Below are 15,101 nucleotides of genomic sequence, written 5' to 3' on the forward strand. Positions count from 1 at the left end.
GCTTTTGCGGTGCGGTCGCAAAGCGCAGACACTAAACTTATTACAGTGAACAGAGACTTCAATGAACGAACGGACAGATCTTAACTTTGCGAAAATAAATAAAGTAAAATTTTTACTCGAGGGAAGACTTGAACCAAGGACCTCTCGTTCCGCAGGCCACGGTGCTCCTGGGCACACATTGTCCTTGATGTTGCTTGTCCTCATTATGGACTACTCAGTTTGTATATTTTGCTTATTTTTTCATAGTTCCACATAACTTATTCGTGTTTTCTCGATTGATATGTGTTCAGTTTTTCAAGGCCTATCCACTGTGCCAACTTATAACTAAATCTGAAGGGGGTGCGATGGGGAGGTTCCCTTGTTAGCAGTGCCAGTTTGTAACAACAACAACGCTGTACTATTATACAAATAACATTTTTTTCTGATTTTTTGATAAATTAGTGTAATCGATGTTCCGATTTCATTTCTTTTTCTTTGTTTCATACCATTATGTTAAAGAAACTGTAAACAATTTTCAATGTGAATATTAATGTTTATGTCAAATTTCAAGCAATATTGTAATAGAATTGAAGTGTAACAAAAGTTGAATCTATTGTAACATGTTTAAAATTGTAATTGTGCGTCTGGTCCATACGTAGGCAATGTGTTAGGATATGTAGAATGCAAAACCTCTGGTGGATACCCTGTCTGTAGGGGAGCGGTAAAAGGTGGATGGCAGGTGAGCGCGGGAAAATGCACACGGGCGCTGCACGGCATAACGGGCTCAGCAGTGGTAGTCGGAGTTGGGCATTGGTCTGAGCAACACGTTCTGGATCGAGGAGGCTCTCCTGGAAGACGTAGTTTCTTTGAGCCTCCGACATGCCGTTCCGACGCCTATACAGCATGGCAAAATTCCATAGGCACTAAATGGAAAAGTATTGCGACGCTATGAAGAAATAAAGTGCCAGTACGTCAAGAGACATAGCTGTGGTTGTATGTGTGCTCGGCGTGCCTCGCCATCTCGCCGCCCGCCAACCGCCGCATCGATACGAACAGGTTGAAATTTTTAGTACTGTATTCGTGTGGACCAGTGTTACTTTTGTTCCATACTGTTCAATAACAACTTAAATTTTACCAGAACTGTCCTATCATTTAATTATCCTCACAACTAACCTAGCCAGGGTCCTTTCCAAATGTTGTGCAATCCGAGTGTTCCGAAATGAAGAATTAAAGTTTATGTTAATAATAATTACCTGCAGACCTAGCTATGTTAGAATGATGTTTAAAGAACTTTTTTGTTAATGAACTAATAGACGAATAACAAAGGTCTGACAAAGTTGGAAGATAATTTTGATACTGATTTAGTGGTGAAGTTTAATCATTTCGAGACAGATATAATGGTAATTAAATGAGCAGGAAATAAAATGAAAAGAGTAGTAACTAATATATTGGAAATCTTGAGCACATAATGATTTCAGTAATCGAATTTTTTAATACAGTGATCATAACAGTTTCAGCGTCCCCCCCCCCCCCCCTCTTTTTTATTCATTTGAATTCTGAAGTGTTTTAGACTGATTTGATCAACAAAGTTAAAGTCAATATAAAAAAACAAAATTTATCAGTGTTTTACCTTTATCAAAATTGACATTGTATGTGTGATTCGAAAGTGTTATTTCTAGGGTAACCTATGCCCGATCTTAATCAAATCAATAGACAGTACGAAGTTTTGTAGTAAACATTATAGTGTAGTGTTATGTATTTATGGTTTATCCCTATCAGTACAGAAAGTGAAATTATCAGTTCAATAGATTTTCTGGTTCTAAAATTTACCATATTATGCTGTGTTACTACGTGTTGTTTTGCTTGAACGTACATCAACTTGTACAGGGAAGAAACTCAGTTAATGCCTAATTAGACTGGCGACCGTATTATTAACAAATTGGTAGAATCTTCTGTGTTGTTTCTTGTCCGTCCTGACGTGTAGTTGCATTTCGGACTTGCTTGACGTATCATTGTTATTACAGAGTGGATGTAAGTCTGATTTGCCTCCATTCAGGTACACGCGGTCAATTTCTATACAAAAATCCTTTCTCATAAGGTGAAGCCCGTCAACTTACCATAGTACAGGCTTTAATGAGTATCGTGTGCACTAGCGCAGCGTTACAAGTTGTGTTGACAGTCCGAGCGGCGTGTTTCGTTGCGATGGGATCTTCTCATGAAATTTCAATCACCAGTTTTCACCTCCGACTGCGAAAACATTTGTTGCCATCCACCTACATAGGGAGAAATGATCAACCCGATAAAATAGGAGACATCAGGTCTCGCACAGAAAAATTTAAGTGCTCGTTTTTCCCGCGTGCCGTTCGAGAGTGGAACGGTAGAGAGACAGCTTGAAGGTGATTCGTTGAACCCTCTGCCTGGCACTTTATTGTGAATAGCAGAGTGATCACGTAGATGTAGATGTAAATGTACATTACACCATGGTTCTCCGTGGAGTAAGAAGGAGACCAAATTTTTATTATACTGAGCATTGTCCGTGCCATCCAGTGTGCAGCACACTTCCACAGTTGAAACAGAATGAGTGGGCATGCCACACGCCACTGAAGGCTTCCACTGAACACAAAGTTTGGAACCAACACCATCTAAAGACAAGGCCGCAAAACGGAATCGTGATGTCACAGCCAAGTGGGATCATAATACAAAGCAGCGAAAACCAAAGAATTGTGTGGCTCGTACATTTAGCAATTTTTGAGTTGATTAGTTGATGCGTTTAGTTAACAGACAAAAAACAAATAGTTGTTTAGATGGAAATGAGGCAAAGACAATTCAGAACGCTTAAATGGTTCAAATGGCTCTGAGCACTATGGGACTCAACTTCTGAGGTCATTAGTCCCCTAGAACTTAGAACTAGTTAAACCTAACTAACCTAAGGAAATCACACATATCCATGCCCGAGGCAGGATCCGAATCTGCGACCGTACCGGTCTCGCGGGTCCAGACTGCAGCGCCTAGAACCGCATGGCCACTTCTGCTGGCTAAGAACGCTTAACTGCAATGAATTTAGTGCATAGCATATACAATACGACTAGCAAATTTGCAAACAAAGCTGCTTATCTCTCTGAAAAAATTTGTTATTTTCGTGCTTAAGAACTGTTTGAAATGTGTGGGGCATTCTTAAATGTAGACTACAGTATTTGTTTAGCAAAACATCACACATTTCCAAATAATATTTTCATATGGTCACTGAGGTTCAGTCCAGAACCATGCTGCTGGTATGGTTGAAGGTTCGAATCCTGCCTTGGGCATGGATGTGTGTGATGTCCTTAGATTAGTTAGGTTTAAGTAGTTGTAAGTCTAGAGGACTGATGACCTCAGATGTTAAGCCCCATAGTGCTTAGAGCCGTTTGAACCATTTTTGAACAATATACATTGTGCTGGCGTAAGCTGTCGCCTGCACACTGGTCAGCAAAGATGTAATACAAAGGTCGATTGTAGGTGTTGGATCAAGTGCGCCTATCACGAGAGGGGCCAGAGACACACCAACAAGCAACACGGCTCCAACGCCCTCTCGACAGCAGCTGAGCGGAAGGCCTCACTGGCGCTCTAGTTTGGCGTTTGTCAATATATTCGCAGAGCGGTTCAGTTCGCATCATAGGCTACAAAAGTACATAGCGACCAGATTAGTGGATAGAGTAAGACTTGTACTTTACCAGGAGTGTGGCTGAAATTTATAATAGCAAGTTTACCGAATTGTCTGTAAGAGCATTGTTAATGATGAACCTGTACCACAATACATGGACCTATTCAAGTGAGGTATCCAGACCCATGTTAATCCACATGTGCATTCGTGTTGTAGAAAGACGATACTGGCCACCCATAACAACATCCTTCCTCTTGCTTCATTGTGGTACAAGACTCTAGATACATTTTGTAACAGGACTGCACAGATAAATCGATACACACAAAAAGTACACTCTTCTTCTAATATTTTCACTCAGTTCCTTTAGAAAGATAATAGTTCACTTTATCTATCAGTTCTTGAATGTGTAAACATTCAAATATGAAATTCTTTTTAAATAGTCATTATAGTTGGTTGCACTAACTTGATGCTTTCCTGCAGTACTACCGCTTCAATGCATTTTCTTCTGGTCCCCATGTGGATGGTCCTGCAACTGAAGACAGGGAGGTTGGACAGATCAGAAAACTCCAGAATGAAATTTCCACTCTGCAACGGAGTGTGAGCTGATATGAACCTTCCTGGCATTTTAAAACTGTGTGGCGGACTGAGACTCGAACTCGGTGACCTTTGGCTTCCACGGGCAAGAGCTCTACCACCTGTCCGCGAAAGGCAAAGGTTCCAAGTTCGAGTTTCGGCCTGGCACACAGTTTTAACGATAAAGGACGACAGCCAAAACAGTTGCAGGATAAAGGTTTATTAAAATTCTTGACCAAGCTTTCGGTATATGTAAATATACCTTCATCAGAAGTAAAAAATCTAAAATTACATCATGAATTGGGGATTAATAAAACAATTGTGCCAAATCATGATGTAATTTTAGATTTCTTACTTCTGATGAAGGTATATTTACATATACCGAAACCTTGGTCAAGAATTTTAATAAATCTTTATCCTGAAACTGTTTTGGCTGTCATCCTTTATCGTGAAGAATTTCAACAGTTGCTGTCTCAACCATGTTTAAAATCTTGACACTGTTTTAATCTGCCAAGTAGTTTCAGATCGAAAAACTGCCTGGCACAGCATCTGAATCAAGCGGTGATTCTGAAGGTGGATCAGTTAGGGCTCTTTCATAGCTGGTACTTTCCAGATAATGAAGCTAGCTTCGAAAAGATGTGACACGCCTGAAAAATGAGCAGTGAAGTACACTAATCGCAATATATTGAAGTCAAGTGAGCTGCTAAATAATTGTATACTATAATCTAAAACATACATTACTAAATTATATCCGAAACAAAACTTACCACTGGATAATCAGTAGTTGCGAGTCTTTGCCCTGGGATTGATTGGAGCCATTTCTGTCTCATTACATCGTCTTTTAGGAAACTGGAACAAATGAACTTTCATTCCTTCTGCGTAATTTCTATTAGCTTCTGGCCGCGCAACACTTCATAATCGTAATGAAGACGAAACTACATAAACGTGTATTATGTTGCCTTAAAGTCACACAGACACAACTTAGTGACTCACGCTATCACTTCTGTGTACTTAAATAACAATCGCGCTACAATTAAATAACACAACGAGATTTTGTGCCAACGCATTGTTGTTAAACAAAAGACATGATTTTTGCTGCTTCTCGCTGACGTCACAACTTTGAATTCTCGCAGCTGCTCAGCCTTTCCATCTAGGTGGCGTTGTTGGAGCCCTTTGTCCCCTCTCCCATTAATTCTCACTCCCAAGATAAGATTTTTCTCTGTACTGCCCGTACAGACCATCACGAGCACCCAATAAGTGTAGGTAGGTGCTGCACGCTGCCCTGGCCAGAGAAAGTAATCAGAGGCACATCATGGCTGCCGTCGCCTCCTGTGGTCCCCAGTTACAAGGATCGACGCGCCACAATACCACGAGAAGCATGCATCCTGTATCAGTACATCATTAATGTGTCGGATGGCGTCGGTCTGTTTCCTGCTACGAAAAAAATGGATTTACAAAGCTGTTCTACACTGATCAGCCGGAACATTATGACCATCTACCTAATAGCATGTATAATCATCTTTACCATGGATAGCAGCAGCGACGGGTCGTCATGGAAGCAATAAAGCCTTGTTAGGTCGCATGCACCACATCTGCACACACAAGTCACCTGATTCCTTTAAATTCCGGGGAGGGTGGCGATGAGCCCTGACGTCGTATTCAGTCGTACCCCAGATGTGAACAATCGGTTTCAGATCTGGCGAGTTGGGGCCAACGCATCAAATGAAGCCCGTCATCTACATCTACATCTACATCCATACTCCGCAAGCCACCTGACGATGTGTGGCGGAGGGTACCTTGAGTACCTCTATCGGTTCTCCCTTCTATTCCAGTCTCGTATTGTTCGTGGAAAGAAGGATTGTCGGTATGCCTCTGTGTGAGCTCTAATCTCTCTGATTTTATCCTCATGGTCTCTTCGCGAGATATACGTAGGAGGGAGCAATATACTGCTTGACTCTTCGGTGAAGGTATGTTCTCGAAACTTTGACAAAAGCCCGTACCGAGCTAGTGAGCGTCTCTCCTGCAGAGTCTTCCACTGGAGTTTATCTATCATCTCCGTAACGCTTTCGCCATTACGAAGCGCGCTGCTCTCCGTTGGATCTTCTCTATATCTTCTATCAACCCTATCTGGTACGGATCCCACACTGCTGATCAGTATTCAAGCAGTGGGCGAACAAGCGTACTGTAACCTACTTCCTTTGTGTTCCTCGAACTACACTACTGGCAATTAAAAATTGCTACACCAAGAAAAAATGCAGATGATAAACGGGTATTCATTAAACAAATAACTTATGCTAGAACCGACATGTGATTACATTTTCACCCAGTTTGGGTGCATACATCCTGAGAAATCAGTACCCAGAACAACCACCTCTGGGCGTAACAACGGTCTTGATACGCCTGGGCATTGAGTCAAACAGAGCGATGGCGTGTACACGTACAGCTTCAACATGATACCACAGTTCATCAAGAGTAGTGACTGGCGTATTGTGACGAACCAGTTGCTTGGCCACCATTGACCAGACGGTTTCAATTGCTGAGAGATCTGGAGAATGTGCTGGCCAGGACAGCAGTCGAACATTTTCTGTATCCAGAACGGCCCGTACAGGAAATGAAACATGCGGTCGAGCATTAACCTGCTGAAATGTAGGGTTTGGTAGGGATAGAATGAAGGGTAGAGCCACGGGTCGTAACACATCTGAAATGTAACGTCCACTGTTCAAAGTGCCGTCAATGCGAACAAGAGGTGACCGAGACGTGTAACCAATGGCATCCCTTACCACCACGATGTCGCCAAACACGGATGCGACCATCATGATGCTCTAAACAAAACCTGGATTCATCCGAAAAAATGACATTTTGCCATTCGTGCACCCAGGTTCGTCGTTGAGAACACCATCGCAGGCGCTCCTGTCTGTTATGTAGCGACAGGGGTAACCGCAGCCATGGTCTCCGAGCTGACAGTCCATACTGCTGCAAACGTCGTCGAACTGTTCGTGCAGATGGTTGTTATTTGCAAACGTCCCCATCTGTTGACTCAGGGATCGAGACGTGGCTGCACGATCCGTTACAGCCATGCGGATAAGATGCCTGTCATCCCGACTGCTAGTGATACGAGGCCGTTGGGATCCAGCACGGCGTTCCCTATTACCCTCCTGAACCCACTGATTCCATATTCTGCTAACAGTCATTGGATCTCGAGCAACGCGAGCAGCAATGTAGCGATACGATAAATCGCAATCGTGATAGGCTACAATCCGACCTTTATCAACAGTGGGAAACGTGATGGTACGCATTTCTCCTCCTTACACGAGGCATCACAACAGCGTTTCACCAGGCAACGCCGGTCAACTGCTGTTTGTGTATGAGAAATCGGTTGGAAACTTTCCTCTTGTCAGCACGTTGTGTGAATGCTCTGAAAAGCTAATCATTTTCATATCACAGCATCTTCTTGCTGTCGGTTATATTTCGCGTCTGTAGCACGTCATCTTCGTGGTGTAACAATTTTAATGGCCAGTAGTGTATTCTACTGCACCCCTCGGCTTGTGACTTGGTGCATTATCTTGCTGAAAAATGCCACTGCCTTCGGGAACCATGATCGTCAAGAAGGGGTGTACGTGGTCTGCAACCTGTGTACGATACTACTTGGCCGTAATGGTGCCTTGCGCGAGCTCCATTGGACCAACGGATGCCCACGTGAAGGTTCCCTAGGGCATAAATGAGCTGCCGCCAGCTTGTCTCCGTCCCACAGTTCAGGTGTGAAGAAACCATTCCCCTCCAAGGCGGTGGATTAGAGCCCTGTCATCAGCATGTTGAAAAAGGTATTGGAATTCATTAGACCATGTAACGCTCTGCCTCTGCGCAAATGGTCGATATCAAATGTCTGTGCCCTTTTCAGTGGTAGTTGCAGATAACGTGGTTGCAAATAACATTGGCATTTGCATGGTCGTCGGCTTCGGGGGCCCATAATTAGGAGTGTTCGTTACAGTGTCTTTTCAGACACACTTGTACTGTGTCCAGCACCAAAGTCATATGTTAGTTCCGCCGCAGATCGCTGTCTGTCCTGTTTCACCAATCTGCCCAGCATATGACGTCCGACGTCTTTAGTAAGGGGTGGCCGTCCAGCCCCATGACGTCTGGGCGTGGTTTCACTGTGGTTTCGCCACGTGTTGAAGACACTCACTACAGTACATGAACACCCGTCAAGTCGTGCACTTTCCGAAATGCTCGTACCGAGCCTCAGGGCCATCACAATCCGCCTAAGATCAAACTCAGAGAGATGGCGCACCTTCCCCATTCTACAAACAGACAGCACCGTACGTTGTCTGACATGCAGACATGTCTGACATGCAATAATTCCTTGATAGGTGACGCTGCTATCGCCTGAACGGAGTTATATGGATTTTTCTTCTTATCATTCTTTTTGTTTGTTTGGAATCTGCTTGTGTCGCCCATAATCTGCAACCAAGTGCCCACGAGAACTGCTTATTAGTTAGTAACGCGGCATCCCCTGTAGAAAGTGTGAGGATAGTTTCTTGTAAGCACTTACGGCGAGAGATGGCTATACCCGTGGCTCTAACCTTCATTCGATCCCTGCGAAACCCTACATTTCAGGAGGATAATTCAGGGCCGCATGTTGCAGGTCCTGTACTGGCCTTTCTGGATACAGAAAATGTTCCATTGCTGCCCGGGCCAGCACATTCTCCAGATCTCTCACCAATTGAAAACGTCTTGTCAATGCTGGCCGAGCAACTGACTCGTCACAATAAGCCAGTCACTACTCTTAATGAACTGTGGTATCGTGTTGAAGCTGCATGGGCAGCTGTACTTGTACACGCCATCCAAGCTCTGTATGACTCAATGCCCAGGCGTATCAAGGCCGTTGTTACGGCCAGAGGTGGTTGTTCTGGGTACTGATTTCTCAGGATCTATGCACCCAAATTGCATGAAAATGTAATATCATGTCAGTTCTAGTATAATATATTTGTCCAATGAATACATGTTTATCAGCTGCATTTCTTCTTGGTGTAGCAATTTTAATGGTCAGTAGTGTATTCAGTAGGTGTCGAGCCGTGGCCACTACGAAGATCTGTAAATGTTATTCAAGTGGCAAACACACGAGAAAGGGTCTGTCCATCTATGTTCGAACTTAAGGACGCTTGCATCTGATTGACAGCGGCGTAATCGTTCGTAACAGCTCCCTCGTGCCGCAATGGCGGATGTAGGAAATGCGGCGGCATAACTGACGGCGCACTTATCTGAAAGTGCGAACGACGGGATGCCGGTCGATATATAACTGTTACTCATTGGATGGAAGAAGGTGTCAGAGATACATACCAAGAAACAGACGGAAAACATGACTATCTTCCAATAAATAAAACGATAAATTTCAGAGACTTCCATATACCATATTACAATTATTTATAGGTATTCTTAGAAAAAAGCAGTATATGCAGAAAGTAATCAGGAATTGTAACAGGAGGTGGGGCACTCTCATATAAATACTACATATAACAGGGAGATGGTATGACGTATGTGTACCGTAATACGGTATGTGGTCGAATAAACTATGTAGGCATATGCTGTTAAATGTGATAGGAGGGAGATAACATTACATAAATTAGTACAAGCATGGATTAGCATCTCTAAGGAATCGTCAGTGCATTTCGCCAGTCAGTAAATGACTTCTGTGTTGGATCGCAATAATCGAAACCATTGCATGTAATTAGGGTTTTCGCAGTATGTATCGCTTTACTGGGCAAGGTTATAGATTTTGTGGCTCTCTGTAAGAGGAAGATAGAAAGGCCAGAAGGCCGTAACGAATTGCAGAGCAAGAATGGTTGCTGCAAGAAACTGGAAGCCATTTAATGTAACTACTGCACATAGAAAGGCGAAGAGACCCATTACTGCTCTATTACAGTTATGCTCATGAATCACAGGCGGCGATAAAATACCCAGGAGAAACTGTTTGGACCGATATAGAGTGTAATGACCAGATAAAACAAATAGGATAGCATGTGCGCCGTTTCAGCCATTGTCCGATGTAAAAAGTTAGGAGATAGTGACTTTCCCAATTGATCTATCTGCCCATGCTCGGATTTCTTCCTACCAGGCGATAACCCACAGCTATCTCTTGAATTAAAACCGATAAATTTCAATTTATAATTACTTATAAGACACATTCATTGAGACTAAATTCACAAAGCATTGTTTTCTTTTATCTTTAATTCTGCCGATAATAGTCAAAGATGCTGTTTTTTGCTGCAGCTTGCTTCGAATTTAATTACCTCAGACTCAGATTTCGACCTTCAAAAAACTCACGACTTAAAAATTATTTTCATTCTAGCGTGAAAAATTGATGTAACCCGGGAAGTAAACTACCTTCAGTTACGTTCTCACTCATTATATAACCACTTTATAAATCTTGGTTGAGTAGGCGGCGAAATAAACTCCACTTCTCGACACTTCCATTGGCGGCGTACTGTATTACAAGAGATTGAAAACAGATAATTTGTATTGGGGGAGGTGGGAAAGAAAGATGCACGGGGCACATTCGATACACAAACATATTTATAACCTATGAAACATAATTAATTGGTGACCACTCTGAAATGTGTCGATGCATTTGCGAACACAACAACTGTGGCGTAGCTGACCTCCAGTTAGCGGATGCCGTTTGACGACAGCGAATGTGTTTGTAGTGGCGCCAGCTAAAAAAATACGTCGCAGTTAAAAGTGCTTCATCTTTTGTCTGTGTCATCAGTAACTATAGATACTAAAGGCAAGTTAAGACGTCGAGCATTAATGATCTCACCCATTATTTAAAATAAGTAAGATCGTTTTACTCGTAACCTTCATTATTAGAAAACCTTTCTATGGGGCACAGTGATACAGTGAAGCACGGAGCACACAGATACATTTCAATGTACCCCACTTGTGTATAAAAATGGCCCGCCAAAATAGTTTTTTTTTGTTTTCACCAGGAAATGGTATGTACGTACAAACCAAAGACGGAGAGAAGCAATGTAGACGAGAAGTGGATAAGGGCTGTCATAACACTGAAAATATTATCTATACGAAAAGCAGTTGAGAAATACGTTATCAATCCTTGCAACAGCCTATTGAAAATCTCACGAAGAAAATCTTCAGTTGTCGTTTTCTACGTCTTATGGGCCGAAATATACGGTTGCACAGGTATTTACAACATAATAAGAGATGTTTGCAGCGTATTTATTGATATGCAGCGAAATGCACTACGGATTGTCCATGAAGAAACTCTTGACATTTCCAGAATCATGCGGAAAATACGTAAATGTGCTGTAAAAGATAGGGCAACAGGATTTAGAAAAAAAAACAGGAACTTGGCCCCAGGAAACGTGGAAACATAAGCGCAGCAAGAAGTATGACATTCAATAAAACAGCAGTTACTGAATTTTTGACAATTACTGGCGTGTAATGTTGCGCTCTAAATTTACGCCGGATTGTGAAATAAATCTTGACGAAACAAAATTATTCCCGTCCTAAAACGCCTAAAATTTTGGCAGGGAAGGCACAGAGACAAGTAGGACATACTGTATCAGATAAACGAGGACAGCTAGTTACCTTTTTCGGCGTCGCATCGTCCTGTTTATGTCGTGTGCATTTCAAATATAGATTTGTAAGTGGTGCTCCAGAACGAAGACTAGGTTTGACCATCAGGAGCGGTTGGATGACAACAGAATTATTCATCCCTGTTCTGAAACACGTTCAGCGTTACACTTCAACCAGCAAGGAAAGTTGGGGAGTCGGTCAGGTCGTATGTTGTTGAAGGATGAAACAACAATTGTCTTAGTACTTTCTGGGAGGCGTCAGAAAACAAAACATAAGGATAGCCATAACAAAATTTCAAAAAACTTCTGTCGAGTGTGAGTAGAGTACGGTGGTAACTTGTCAAAATCGGATTTATATACCACCTGAAGTATTTATTCCAACGCATGTATTCGACACCTCAAAAACAAACACCTCCAAATCCCTAAAAAATTATTCTGTAATAATGTTGTTACGATGTATATTCTTTGTACTTTGCGATAATTTTTTCTCTTCTGCTGTATGATCTTTGCACCCAATAGTTTCCAGACGCCATATTTGTTTACATAGTATGACAGTATAGATGTGATGTGTTACGACAGCGAAAGGAACCTGTGACCACTAGAGGTACTCTGTTTTACTTATTTTATGTTTACCGTTAGATATAAGTTTAATTTTTTGTCAAAGAAACCCAAAACCATGATCTGAAATACTGTTTTGTTTTCCCCACTAGACAGTGCCATAAGTTCCTCCGAAAAATCGTAACACAACACACACACAAATGTCATATAACAAATATAAATCCACCTGATGATGGAGGTTTAAACCCTTGAAACGCGTCGTGGAGATAAATAAACAGTGACTGGTAATTGTAAACTTGTTGTTTCATTTAATGTACTGTAGTATGTTCTGCGCCATCATCTTGCAACCCGCCTCCAACTGGCCGCTAACAACTACTCCTGGCAATAATCTCTATCCAACAATATAGCAGTCTGTTTCTGCATCAATGAAGGAAAAGCTCTTAAGAAAACGTCGCACTTAAATCTGCTAACCGACAAAAGATATTTAATGGGTTTAGTTTACCCTGTCCAAAACTAACTCTCGCTGGATAATCGCTCCAAGATCTGCTCCGAGGTCGCCATTTTTACCAAACACTAACCCGCAACATTCGCAGGGAAAAGAAGGAAAGTGCCTTAGTGTAGTTCCACTCATTCAGGAACACAATTCGATTTCCCTCAGCCTTCTGTACTGCAGTAAACAACGTGCTTTGTCGCCTAAACCCGACTTCAGTAGTACACAACAGAACAAGACCTCCGTCCAAGAGACCGCATGACTTTTACGAGGGCTGCCGATCCCTTGATTTCGCGAGTTTCTGACCACTCCACGAAATTATTTAACGTTCAGACCTTCCATCCAGTCAGTCTGGAGCAGCATTGGTATTTTCCTGCTCCTACTCAGAGAGCTTCTCAAAAATAGTGCTTCCTAGAAGATACTGAAGAAATTTTTATTTGATTGTAAATTCAGTAAAGGGTTACAAATGTTTATCAATCAGGGTTATCAATTGTGGTCAACGACGGCCACTTGAGACACGAGTAGACGCAGTACATTACACTTAAGAGCTATGTCCGCAACAGGTTATGGAAGACTGGCTTTATGGGAAACCATAAACCTGTATACCACGTATGCTCCTGCCACAACCCATTTAGGAGCATTAGTGAAAGTCTGGCCCATCAACTCCGGGCTGAAGGAAGTTTCCTTCCCGCAGAACTTATAGACAATAGCCACACGAAGCTCTAATCCTATTTGTGACAATTATCTTCGTTACTTGAATTCCTAGGCGACAATCTTCCTTTCCAGTGAGTGCTTCACGTAACAGTATAACTTCCCCCTTATCTTTCCCATATGCGAATGGTGCGCAGGATTAACTCTTGTCCATTGTCTACAAACAATTTGGAAAGTCTCTAATATTACTTTCCATGGTAGTTTCACGTTATATGTGTGGCATGAATGTGCGGCTGGTCCCGGCGGAGGTTCGAGTCGTCCCTCGGACATGGGTGTGTGTGTTTGTCCTTAGGATAATTTAGGTTAAATAGTGTGTAAGCTTAGGGACTGATGACCTTAGCAGTTAAGTCCCATAAGATTCCACACACTTTTTTTTTTTTTTTTTTTTTTTTTGTGGCATGAAGTAACAACTTACTTGACTCTTATTCGGAAAGGTTCTTCTCCGAATTTCGGCAGTAAATCATCTCTCTTCCCATGGCAACAAAATTGAATAGTTATCTGTGTGTAGCTTTTGTGCTTTCTAGACAATCCATGTACGATACACATTGCTCTTCTTTCGATCACCTCCGTCTCCTTTGCTGATTCTACCGCTTAAGGGACTTAGGCTGTTGAGTAATGTACAACAATCCGTCGAGCGATGCTTTCTCAGGTTTCTCCGTTTGTGAGAGAATTACATTAACTTTACTTAGTACGGACTGAAAGATGCCTGTTAAGTAGTCACATTCAAATTTCACTAAGATTCTGTCTTTTTCTCATAGAGTAGTATTTGTAAACAATCTGCAAAGATGTCTCTTTAACTATCATCGATTACAGACGATCATGAACGTCGGAATGTCTCTATCTCTGTGATGCTTGGGAAGGCTTGATCACGTGTTCCAGGATAAATGGCTAGACAGCAGTTAGGCGTCTGGAATGCGTGCTGTCGAGTCGCTTTCACATAAATGTTTGTCCTAGGAGCCCTCTAGAGAAACCTGCATCGTATTAAATACGGTAGCCAAGAACTTACAGTTTTCTAGACATGACTGTTCTACCTCTTACGATGTTCGAAGAGACTGTTAGTATGTAAAAGTGTACTATTGAGTCATTCGTGAGATGTTGACACGCTTGTGCTAGATTTTCATTGATTAGTTTCGCCAAACAAGGAACGAATTGTGAAAGCTAATTATATATTCATAAGCATGAATTTGCTAATGTTTCCTTGTCATTTTTGGTCAATACATGCGAATCTGATTACGTAATCATACTTTTCGCTCAATCTTGAACGTTGTAACACGAGTTTCAATCATTGTAGTTGAAAACTTATTCTATTTAGAAATGATGTTACAGCAACCCGTCTCCAATTATTTCAGAATAAAAACAGCTTGGTTGCGAAGTTATTTCATGTCAATGATGCGTTTCACCCTTTGGGTTTGTCATCAGATCCTGTAAAAGAAGTCGGATATGAGATACGTCCGTCACGTGACCATGTAAAATGGAAACCGGGCGCAACAATAACTGGATATGTAATCAAAAACATTTTATATATTTTTTTATAAAATGGGAAATGGACGCAACAGTAACT

This window comes from Schistocerca americana, chromosome 1 (assembly GCF_021461395.2).
Source record: "Schistocerca americana isolate TAMUIC-IGC-003095 chromosome 1, iqSchAmer2.1, whole genome shotgun sequence".
NCBI lineage: Eukaryota > Metazoa > Arthropoda > Insecta > Orthoptera > Acrididae > Schistocerca > Schistocerca americana.